The sequence below is a fragment of the Calliopsis andreniformis genome, chromosome 9 (genome assembly GCF_051401765.1).
Source record: "Calliopsis andreniformis isolate RMS-2024a chromosome 9, iyCalAndr_principal, whole genome shotgun sequence".
In the NCBI taxonomy this organism is placed as follows: Eukaryota; Metazoa; Arthropoda; class Insecta; order Hymenoptera; family Andrenidae; genus Calliopsis; species Calliopsis andreniformis.
In genome coordinates, this window is record NC_135070.1 from 4,173,802 (window position 1) to 4,185,021 (window position 11,220).

The 11,220-nt window shown below is 31.6% G+C and overlaps 1 protein-coding gene across 1 annotated transcript in view; it reads right to left on the bottom strand.

Annotated features, from left to right (window-relative positions):
* LOC143183831 (uncharacterized) overlaps positions 1–10,832 on the bottom strand; it is a 29,989-nt gene extending 19,157 nt beyond the window's left edge. Inside the window, exon 1 of the mRNA XM_076385571.1 lies at positions 9,786–10,832. The gene's annotated coding sequence lies outside the window, so the exon portion shown is untranslated. The remainder of the gene's footprint in view (positions 1–9,785) is intronic.
* Positions 10,833–11,220: the final 388 nt, after the last annotated feature.

The following is an 11,220-nucleotide window of genomic DNA, read 5'->3' on the forward strand; positions in this document are numbered from 1 at the left end:
CCCTGACAAGCTTCGTTTTCTTCTTCGTTATCCGCGGCTAGTGTCATTGACGTACCGTGGCGATGAGACGTAGGGACACGGTGGCGGTGGGTGTTTTACACAGAATCGAAGAGAATTGGCAACCTGGTTAGGATATTTTTTCGACACGGACGAGTAGCTTATTAGTAAAATATATTTTTATTTTTGGGGGTCGGAGAGGTATTGGAAGACAGCCAGTTTTGCCAATAGTATTGCTTTATAATGTGCTAAGAACTCGATAAAGTAAAAGTTTCTATGATGTTCTGATAACTCAGTCCAGAGGTATGCAGCAAAACAGATACCAATATACGTACACGTTCAGGTAATCCCCCCCCGCCTTGATCAAATCTTTTGCAACTCTAATAGCATGAATGTCCTATATACAAAAACCACCTTACCAAATTTCGTCAAATTTTGATAACTCGGTCCAGAGATATACAGCAAAATGGACGTGATATACGTACATATTCAGGTGAGCCCTTCCCATTCTCTTGACCAAATGTTTTGCAACTGTAATAGCATCAATTCCCAATATATAGAAACCACCTTGTCAAATTTCGATAAATCAGTCCAGAGATATACAGCAAAATGGACGCCAACATACATACATACACTCACATACACATTCATCCATATAGAATTTAGTCATCGGTTTTTTTACTCTTTTGAACTCAGGAGACCTCAAAATACCGAAAATGCAATAAAACCGGGGAAGTCAAAATTTGACCACTAGCAACACTTTCTCTTTGTTATTATATTATAGTAATAATAGTCGGGAAAGTAAAATATAGGGTGTCATCGGTCATAATATAATCAAAAAGAAAAGGATTGCTGATACAAAAATAAGTCAAAAATATAAAGTAGAATTTGTTCACATAGGGTTTCGTTTTCAAGAAAATTATATCCCAAAATTCCTTAACCCTACCGTGTTCCTCAAGTCTTTCTTGACCCAATGATAGTTCTTGTTTCTTTTAACAATTTCCTTAATTTTTAGAATCGATACTAAAAGTTTAATACTTAAAAAATTAATTTCGATAGTAAAAGCTTGTTCTTGTATTTAGAATGACATGCTAGTGGTTATCGTTAATTCACAGATCTTCAAAGGAATCGATACTGTTTACATTTATGAACAGTATTAGTACCTAAAGATTATTTTGCAGAATAATACTAAATATAATGGTGGCATAATAATATACTGATATAATTTTGCAGAATAGTAAGTAGTAGATTTCAATCATTTATTTATTTTAATCTACAAGGTGCTGAAAATATCGCTTTTCATATCGTAAAATTTAACTCGACGAATTATAGAGACATCAACTGATAATAAAATATTCAAATTTTTCGCTATTAAAATGTCTGAATGATATTGCATTTTAATTTTGGAGGATTTAAAATTTTTTTAGAATAATCTTTTATTTCTATATGATTTTACAAATATAGATACAGAGGAGTAGAACCTGATGATCTCAGTATCGAGTGCGTTATCTTTAGTACCTTGTACTGTTTTTATTATTCTTTAAAATTGTATTTAAATCATGATTGATATTGTTTGTAAACGCAAACAGCAATAGCAATAGTTAGATTATGTTTAAACACAAGCGTAAGATATGCTCAATTTTCAATCTCTAAATCACGAAAATCTTAATTTTAAGTCAGAGTTTTTAAATTAATATTTTACATGGCAAAATAGAAAACAAATCAAGAATGACAAAATTGCGTTTGAAGCTTCGTTTCCGAGTTATTAATTGTTGAGGAAACGTTTAAAATATGTATGAAATGTGTCTGACTTGGGACTTACTCTACTGCTGACATGCATTAGTAGTCAGGGCAGATACAGTGAAGTAAGTAGAATAAGTCTTAAATTAAACACATTTCACTCGTATTTTAGGGATTTTCACAATTAACAACTCAGCAACAAAGCCTAAAACACAATTTCATCTATCATCATTTTCATCTTATTTTAATACGTAGAATCACCCTTTAAATTTCTGACGCCCATTGTCAAACACTCTGTATCGTTAAATGTTATACTACTTCATTAAAACAATTGAAGAACTTACAGTTTGATGTTAAAATATTAGATTTTGAATTATTAAAATAGACTGCGTTCGTTTACTTAAATGTCAAGTGGTATAATATGATAGTGATTATTACATTTACTAATTTACAAGGAACATCACTTTAGTGTCATCTTTCGATTTTGACGAAAGTTGGTATACAAGTAGTATCTCGAAAAATATTGGAGAGATATTTTTTTAGCTGTCGATATTCATGTTCAGAGAGTGGAAACCACCCTCATAGTTGGGGTAAAAAATACATTTTCGTAAATATCTCAAAATTCATTTACGTCATTTTATTACTTATAATAAACCACGCATTTTGTACGTTTACTATTTTTTTACCTGCATTAATTCTCGAGATATTTCCGAAAATGCATTTTTCACCCCAACTTTGGCGATGGTTTTCATCCCCCAAACATGAATATGAGCAGATAAACAAAATACGTATCTAATATATTTTTCGATGCTCTACTCATATACCAAGTGTCATCGAAATCTGAAAATGACACTAAAGTAATGTTCTTTCTTAACCAATAAACGACACATATTGCCTGTCATACGGCGCTACTTGTTTACGTATTACAAGTTACACTGGAGGTTCAACCTAGGCGCCGGTCCAAGATCGGCCAATTATAGATGAAATGAGCACAAATAGTTGTAATAGTTATAGGTAAATACTTTATGTTAATGTACGTAATTTTTATTGATTAATTTGTATTCATTTTATTAGGTTTAAAAGTTTTAAAATTATATTTGTTTCTTTTAATGGATATGGGCCAACATTGTAGCTTTTCTCTAGACCTAATTTTCAATCCAGTTCGATCCCAGTAGTATTAGGATTTCAAAAACGTTCTGTATTGTACGAATGGTGCATACCATATTGTATAATACAGTGTAGGTAGCGTATATTTATAGATAGTATACATTATGATAGAAAATGATAGACTTTACCAGGTAAAGTATACATAGTTAGATGATAATGGTGACCCATAATGACACAGTGGTTTCATGCTAAAGTAATTTCGTGCACAGTAAAAGTTATGGTAACTTGAGATTATATAAGATTGTTGGTTGGTAACACGGTTTGCTTTATAATGAAAATACTACTTTGTAATAGAAATAATTTGTTTTTTGAAATAATCTTGTTTTTTTTTTTACACAATTGTTGTGGTTAAAGTTTTGAAAAGCGAGGTAAGTCTGGCAGAGGAACAATGCAAATGTACCATTCAGGTAAAGGTTGAACAAAACCGAGTATTTAAACTTTATCTGGTTGCCCTGAGCTACATACATGAGATAGACATAATTTTTTCGTTTAACCATATGCAGTGAAATGTCTAATATAATGTGATATTTGTAAAAGTATGCAAAATCTTTTTACAAATATCAAACATTATACTTACTTATTTTTACATTATATCACACTTACATTCAAAATTTCTAAGTGTCCTATATTAACGTTTAAATGTATTTTATTGATATTTCCCAGTAATGTTAATTATTTAACATCTAAAAATCTTTTAATCAAATAACCAGTTGGTACTGAGGAACTTTTCGTTATGAATAACAGAATTCTCATTTTTATGAATTATCACTTCTATTATTAAATTTTCAAAAAGCAACTATGTTCTTTTTATTAAGTCCTATTCATACTACAAGTCACTTTTTAAAACACAAGTTACAGCAACAAAAACTTAAAGTTGTACAGAGTGTTCAACAACAAGTACCAGAAATTTTAAAGAATGATTCTACACACTAAAATAAGACGAAAATCAAGAATGATAACAATATGTTTAATGCCTTGTTTCGGAGTTATTAATTATTGAGAAAGCGTCTAAAATTCGCGTGAAATGTGTCTTACTTGGGACTTATTCTACTGATTTCGTTGTGTCTGACCTGGCTGGGGCACGTCGACAGTCATTTTTAATTTTCGTCCCATTTTATCATGTAAGATCACCTATTAAAATTTCTGATACCTGCTATCTAAACACCTTGTACATGTATGTGCATGCAGTTTTGATTAACTTTTATGAAAAAAACCACTCCACCCAGTCGTCTGATTACTACCACACTTTTTGTAAAAACATTCCAAAAATAAGACCTTCATGCTTACATTTTTTAAAGTTATTATTAGTAATAAGTAGGAAATGATCCTAAAGAGTTCGTCGAATTGTCAAGTCATACGTTAATTTATTTATAAACATGTCTTATAGTTTCTTAAGAAAAGTCTATAAGTTAGTATAAGAGTAAAAAATACCGAACGCATACCGAAATAAATATTTTATGAAGCAAAATCACTAATTACCTTCTCTTGTTTTAACAGTTGTTGTTGAAGGGGATGTAACATCTTATATATCAATGGACCTCTCAAAGATTATTTCAAATTAAACTCATGACACCATTAATTAATACCTATTTAATACACTATCTTATTTTTGAAGTACACAAATTAAAAATTGACCTTTAATTACTACTTGAAATAAATCCTATGACCTTGCAACATTGTTTCCCTCCACAGTGACCTTTTCACAAATTTAGCAAAGTTTCCTGCACCTGTTACAAAGTCCACACCCCGGAGAGATAATCTGTACAAAAGTTACTTAATTGCATATAAATTATTTCCATCAATTTGAGAGAAATCACTTCACCTTTCTACTAAACGAATTTGAGAACAGTCTTTCTTATAATCCAACGACAAAATTACTACTAAGAATACTGTCATCGCACTGATAAATACGTTCCCACGAATTATAACAGATATAATAAACCTATAACAAACAACAATATCTTCCCAGAAGATTCACAATTTTGAGCAACGATATTTTAATCACTGATTAAAAAGAGCACCTTCTTTTTGGTGTGTCGCGATTTTATCATTTTGCTAAACGCAATATTCGATTGTCTCACGCATCTCTCTTTCACCGACCGCACTGTGTGACTGATTGTGAAACATATTGCGTACCTATACTCGACTACCTCGAACATGCAGCGATAAGACATAATCGCAATAGCTTTAAATTGAACGTGGTGTACCTGTATTAGACGATAGTTACCTCGTTTCAGTAGTAGTAATAGGAGTATACGGTGACTCACGAACATATTTTTGAACTTATTTCAAATTTTAAAAATATATTACTGATTGTATTGAAATTGAAGGAACTGGATTCAAATTAAGTGTGAATCCTGGAAATGAAGTAGATGAATGAAAAAGTACACTACTGTGGCTTTCACGAATAATTAATGTTTAAACTACACGTAAATAAACCACTAATATGCTGTATCTTACAATTTGTATTGTGTAAAATGAGAAAATTTTTCAAACTTAAAAGTGACACTAATATCACATTTGTTAGATTGTTGCGCGTTTCTTTACACGTAATTGAAAAGAAAGTGAATGTCGCAATCAATTCCTATTCGTGAACATAATATATTGTTTTATCGTTAGTAAGTTGTTTCTTGTTCAAACAGTATTATCTACTTCGACTAGTAATTTACTAGTACTATAAAAGATAGTAGAATATGAGTTGTGTTTATTTCAAATTGATTTTCTGCTTCAACCTTGTTAAAAGTCTGTTCTAGTTTATGAGTGTAAGGGAAGACAACATCTGTCTGCAAACGCCTTTTAAAGAAATAAAAAGTAGGTATTTAGCAGAAATGTAAATACTACAAATTAGTAATAAAACTTTAAAATTTCATGGATGTTTCATACAAAATGATTTCGCATTTCATATTGATATTGAAATTTTGGTGTAAGTGAAACTTAAATAAATAGATTTCAAAGAGCTTCATATTAGATTATTTTACAAGCATTCGATATTTTCAATCAGAATTAATTATTGTATACCTAATACCTTTAATTAGTGAAAAAGGAAAGGATTAGTGAAAAGGTGGTAGGAATGCAGAAATGGACACTATATAATTTGTGTCCATTTAGTTAAAAATAAATTAAATTGTCTCGATTTAATTTACCTTACCTAGGTACCTACTATCTGACTATTTTTATTACAAAATATAAATAAGAAACTAGGCAATTTTCTTTAATTTTCAACAAAGCAGGAGTTAAAAAAATCTGAAGAAGTTAAAAAAAACCAGGAAAATACTTTGTGTAAGGTGGTTACAAAGCAGCCCTTCTTCCATCGATTACTAACCAATACTTTATTTTCTGACAGGAATTCGTTTTTAAAAAATATCGACACTATTTCCAGCTGATAGAGTATTTTCATTTATCGGATAGTTCGACAATCTTACGACTTTTCCCCGCAATTGAATCTCGGTTCAGAAGCAAAGGTAAAGCTGAGGGTAGAGTTGCGCGCGTCTTTTCGCATTCTTCGACGGATCGAGCAGCGTGAAAAAGCAGAGATAAGAAGAAGAGAAAAGGCAAGAAGAAGAAGAAAGACAAGAAACAATAGAAAACCCCTAAAACAATGTGTTCTTTGTTCCATAGAACGTTTCTCACTCTGTTCGACCCGTTGAAGAGCAGGAAGAAAAGAACGCGCATGTATAGGTATACAGGGTGTTTCGTATATCTTGTACATCCTAATATCTTCATTGCTTTTGCTGACACAATAAAACGTATTGGAATAAAATTGTTTGGTTCAAAGTGTCAAATATTATAATCCTTGTTTTTCTCTCAAGGTCATTTTTTTGAGTTTTGAAGGTCATCAACACTTTTTGCACATTAATATGTGCTTTCATAATGCAGCATTATAGTGCACAGAAAGATGAATTCAAAGACCTACAATGATTTTTGTGATTTTTTCATTCGAAGTGAAGGTTATAATGTTACAGACTGTTGAATTTATCTTGGTATGTATTATAACGCTGCAGCACAAAGAACATATGTTAATGTGTAAAAAATATCGATGACGTTCAAAACTTCAAAGAAATGGTCTTAAGAACAAAAAAGCAAGAATTATAATATTCGTCACTTTGAATCAAACAATTTTATTTTGAAATATTGTTTTGTACCAGTAAAAACAACGAAGACAGTAAGCCGTGCAAGATATATGAAACACATTGTATATGTACGTATATGTATGTATATATCCAACTAGTCGTGGCACAGAGTATTTCCTTTTCTGTTCAATAGTAAAAAAAATAATATGTACAGTACTCTCGACAGGATTTTCTTATAAATTACACACATCACTGTAAAGAAGACAGAGATCTCGTGCTCGCGAATGAAACTCAACAATATTTGAGAAGATCAAGAACTACCAGTCGTCTCTCTTTCTCTCTCTCTCTCTCGCTCTCCCTCTCTTTCTGTCTTTCTTCCCTCGCATCCTACTTTACTTCTCTTTGTATTTTAGGTGAACGAGCGATCCACTTTGCTTGATAGAATCGCAACACGGTTATATCCTTCATTTTATTTTTCCTTTGTTTTTATTTAAAAAAATACAGATCAAAGAGGCGGCGCTCCGTCAGGAGCGTTCGAATGGCAACGCGACCCAAAGTTCTGTGAATCTGCCTTCGAGAGCAGGGGCGAATGCGTAGGTGTAGATAATATATACGCTTTGATCAATTAGGCTGCGGTTTCCGCGAGGCCTGCTGATGTTTCTTCTGCTTAAAATCTATGACAATGAATTTAACACGGACATGCTATTTAATCATATACGAAATGGATTATGCGTACGATAATTATATTAATAGTAACGTAAGTATTAACTATCGCTAAGCACAGGATTTCGATGCGTGTGCTCAATATCAAGAAAGCGTAAAATGAATTTCTAATGAGTGTAAAAAGTAATCTATACCTTTAAAAAGATTAATTATCTGAAATTTACCTCACAATCAAGATATAAAATTTAATTAAAGGTCTACTTATATGTGCATCTATTTGCCTCAATTATTATTGGTATTAATACTTAAGTAACAAGAACACATTCATATAAATTACCCCGAAAATGTATCATTCGCCTCTGCGTGCATGTTAACGATACATGCGCGAGTTCTGTACCTAAGTAAGTACTTACTTCATGTACTTAATTCATGTAATGAACTCACGAAAAATAAGACTTCTTTTCAGGGTAGCCGTACATTTGTCGAGCAGCAAACATTGTAAAGCTGATCAAATAATGAGTACTTTAAATCTACATATGCAAATTAAGCGAACTCGCGCCATTTGTAGATAACAACAGCAAATTAGTACATTCCATTTATCATCCAATTCTTAGAACAGTTAGAGTATAAAATCTTTGTTCTTTCGAAGCTTAAAAAATAAAGTCGAACATATTAGAAAGTCAGGACACTTCCTCTTTTGTGTTATGACTGATAGTACGATAGTTGAGAATATGTCGAAAGTGCAGAATTCAAGTTCGCTATTTAAATCCACTTTTTCAGAGAAAATGTTATTTAGATATTGTCAAATATATCGCCCCCGTCCAAAAATATTAGGACAGTTGTTTGGTCGCACCATATGTATTTGGAAAAAGTTATAAAATTAATAACGAACTGAACTTAATGTTAAGTAAGTCTTGCGGTTTGTACCACATTAAAGTTAAAGTATAGGTACATGTATTCAGTAAGTAAATACGTAACCCATTAAATATTTTTTCATTTGTACATACATCCGCCACGTACTTCTATCGGAGGTTTTGCAATTCTGCGCATTTTGGCTGTTAATTTTTATATTGATATTATGTATATCATATATTGTCTCACGATTTAAAATTATGTGAATTTTTAAAAACTAACTGGATATTTCCGAACGAAATACAGCGAAGAAACATTCTATGAATATTTAATAATTCCGAGAATTTAAATAATTAAATGATTCATATGTACAGTATTGACAGTTTATGTTATAAAATGGAAGTTCATTGAAGACAGTAGGTGTTCTAATACTTTTGGACAGGTATGTATGTATGTATCTATGTAACGTATGCTATATTATAACCGTGTTTGTTTTTAAAATTGTTTCCTAACGCAGTTGACAACATTGACACAGTAAAATTAGAAATTATTTAAAAAATTAATCTTAGGAAACATTTACTTAAATAAATAGAAAACATTTGATATTCAAATAATGAAATGATTTGAAGAAAAATCATTTGCTTATTTCAAGATTAATTATTTCGAAATAAGATTATATATTATTGAAACCATCACTTTTCAAATATTTTATTTAAATAATAGGCAAACCTAGACCTTATATCGATCTTCTTATCATATATCTTGTTAATCTACTACTTGAAAAGCAAGTTTTGACGAAAAATTTAAAGTTTCAAAAACGAATTGCTTTGATTTATTGGAAACAAAAAAAACAGATGCACCTACTAGTTAGATTTAGAGTCTAAATCCCAACGTACATGTACATCATATCTGTCATCAATTATTTAACTCTTTGAAGCATGGTGGAATTATAAGTGTCCTACCTCTAATAAGTACCAAAATATGCATAATGAGACATTTTTTGTACCACCTTGAAAAATAAAAATAACTTGAAGCACAACAATTCTCTAATCATTAAAATAAACCTACTTTGTTAAATTTTATAAGAATAAAATTTCTGTGCAACATGGGCCTTTTTATTTTTTTAAATTTCATGCTTCAAGAAGTTAACTATCTAAACCGCCTTAAAACTGATTACAAACACGATTATAATTTTACAGTTCGCTGTATGATCTGCTTGTTTAAGGAGCCAGCGTGTGTAGGAACAGTCCATGAAAGGTCGATTGAAAAAGAAAATGTAAAAAGATGAATTTGTACCTTTCAACGGGAAGGGGGACGTCGTGGGTTTCCTATGCATACGTACACGTTTGCGTGTCGCTGACTAATACGGCATAATTACACGGCAGCGATCGACACGAGATTGTTACAATAAGCGATCAACAATCGAACTCCATGTGAAGATTAGGCAACGCACTCGCACATACCTATCATAATAATATAATCGATTAATAATTACGAATTAATACGTGAATCTCTGCGATAATAATAGCAATAATTGTTTGTCGCTAAACGCTCCCTACCGATATGTTAATCCAAAAGTGCGTTCTACGACTTCCGTATAAATAGACAGCGACATTGAAACATCATCATTTATATTACGCGTAGAAAGTAATTCATTATATTTATATGTATAATATATGTATACTATATATAATATATATAAAACATTTGAAAAATCACAGTTACTTAAAAACACCTTAGGTTCTGTCTTTCACCTTTTCTATCTAGTCGTCTAGCTAATTTGCTTCCACTCGATTGCTCATCTTCTTCCTCTTCTTTTCCATTTTGCTCCGCGGTCATTTCCCTTGCACGTACAAACACCTTTTTTTGCTTTTATACTTCGTTAACGAGCATAGTGAAACTTTTTAGGGTAGGGTTGGCGAACGTTACACGCGTATCTATGACGTGGATCTGCGGAAAGTTGTCGATTGTAATGGAAATAAAGACGACGTTGAAACAGCCGAATCCTTTTTGTGTAAAAGCCCCTGCGTATATTGAACGCGACTTCCGGTAGTCCTTTTCACTCGACTCGTTTATCTTTTCCGCGTGTAATCCTCTTTAACACATTCCTTTTAGGGAGTAGTACGCTGAACCATCACCACTGATTGACAGCCACCGACCAAATTTCAAACGTAGGAACGATAGATTCAATACAATAATTGTATTTGAAAAATAATAATGTTACTTACAAATGATTTATTGGGAGTTATTTCTTACATATAATTCCTTTATTGAACCTGTAATTTCTGCGTTTGAAATTTGGTAGGTGGCTGATGGTCTGTGCCATTGGTGGTGATGATTGAATGTGACTGTTCCCTTGCGTGCATATCGCGGACTCCATCTATATCTCCATCATCGACTGTCGAAACGAATCGATTTACGATCGATTTCTTCACTTCCAGTTACCTTTCGATTCAGGTGTTTCTCAACTATGTTGGTCAAATGAAAGTTCATTACTAAACGATGAATATAAAATTGGTATGATACTATATAAATTATATTACTAATTCATAATTCTATTTAGACTTATTGAAACAAATTTTAATTTAAATTTAAAATAACGGTCGCAATACGAAAATAGGAAATTCCATTGACTAGTGTTTAGCTACAATTGACTAACTTCATTGCAATTGATAGACAAATTTTTACATAAATTTCTTCTTCATTAACAATTACGAAAAAACTATACAGT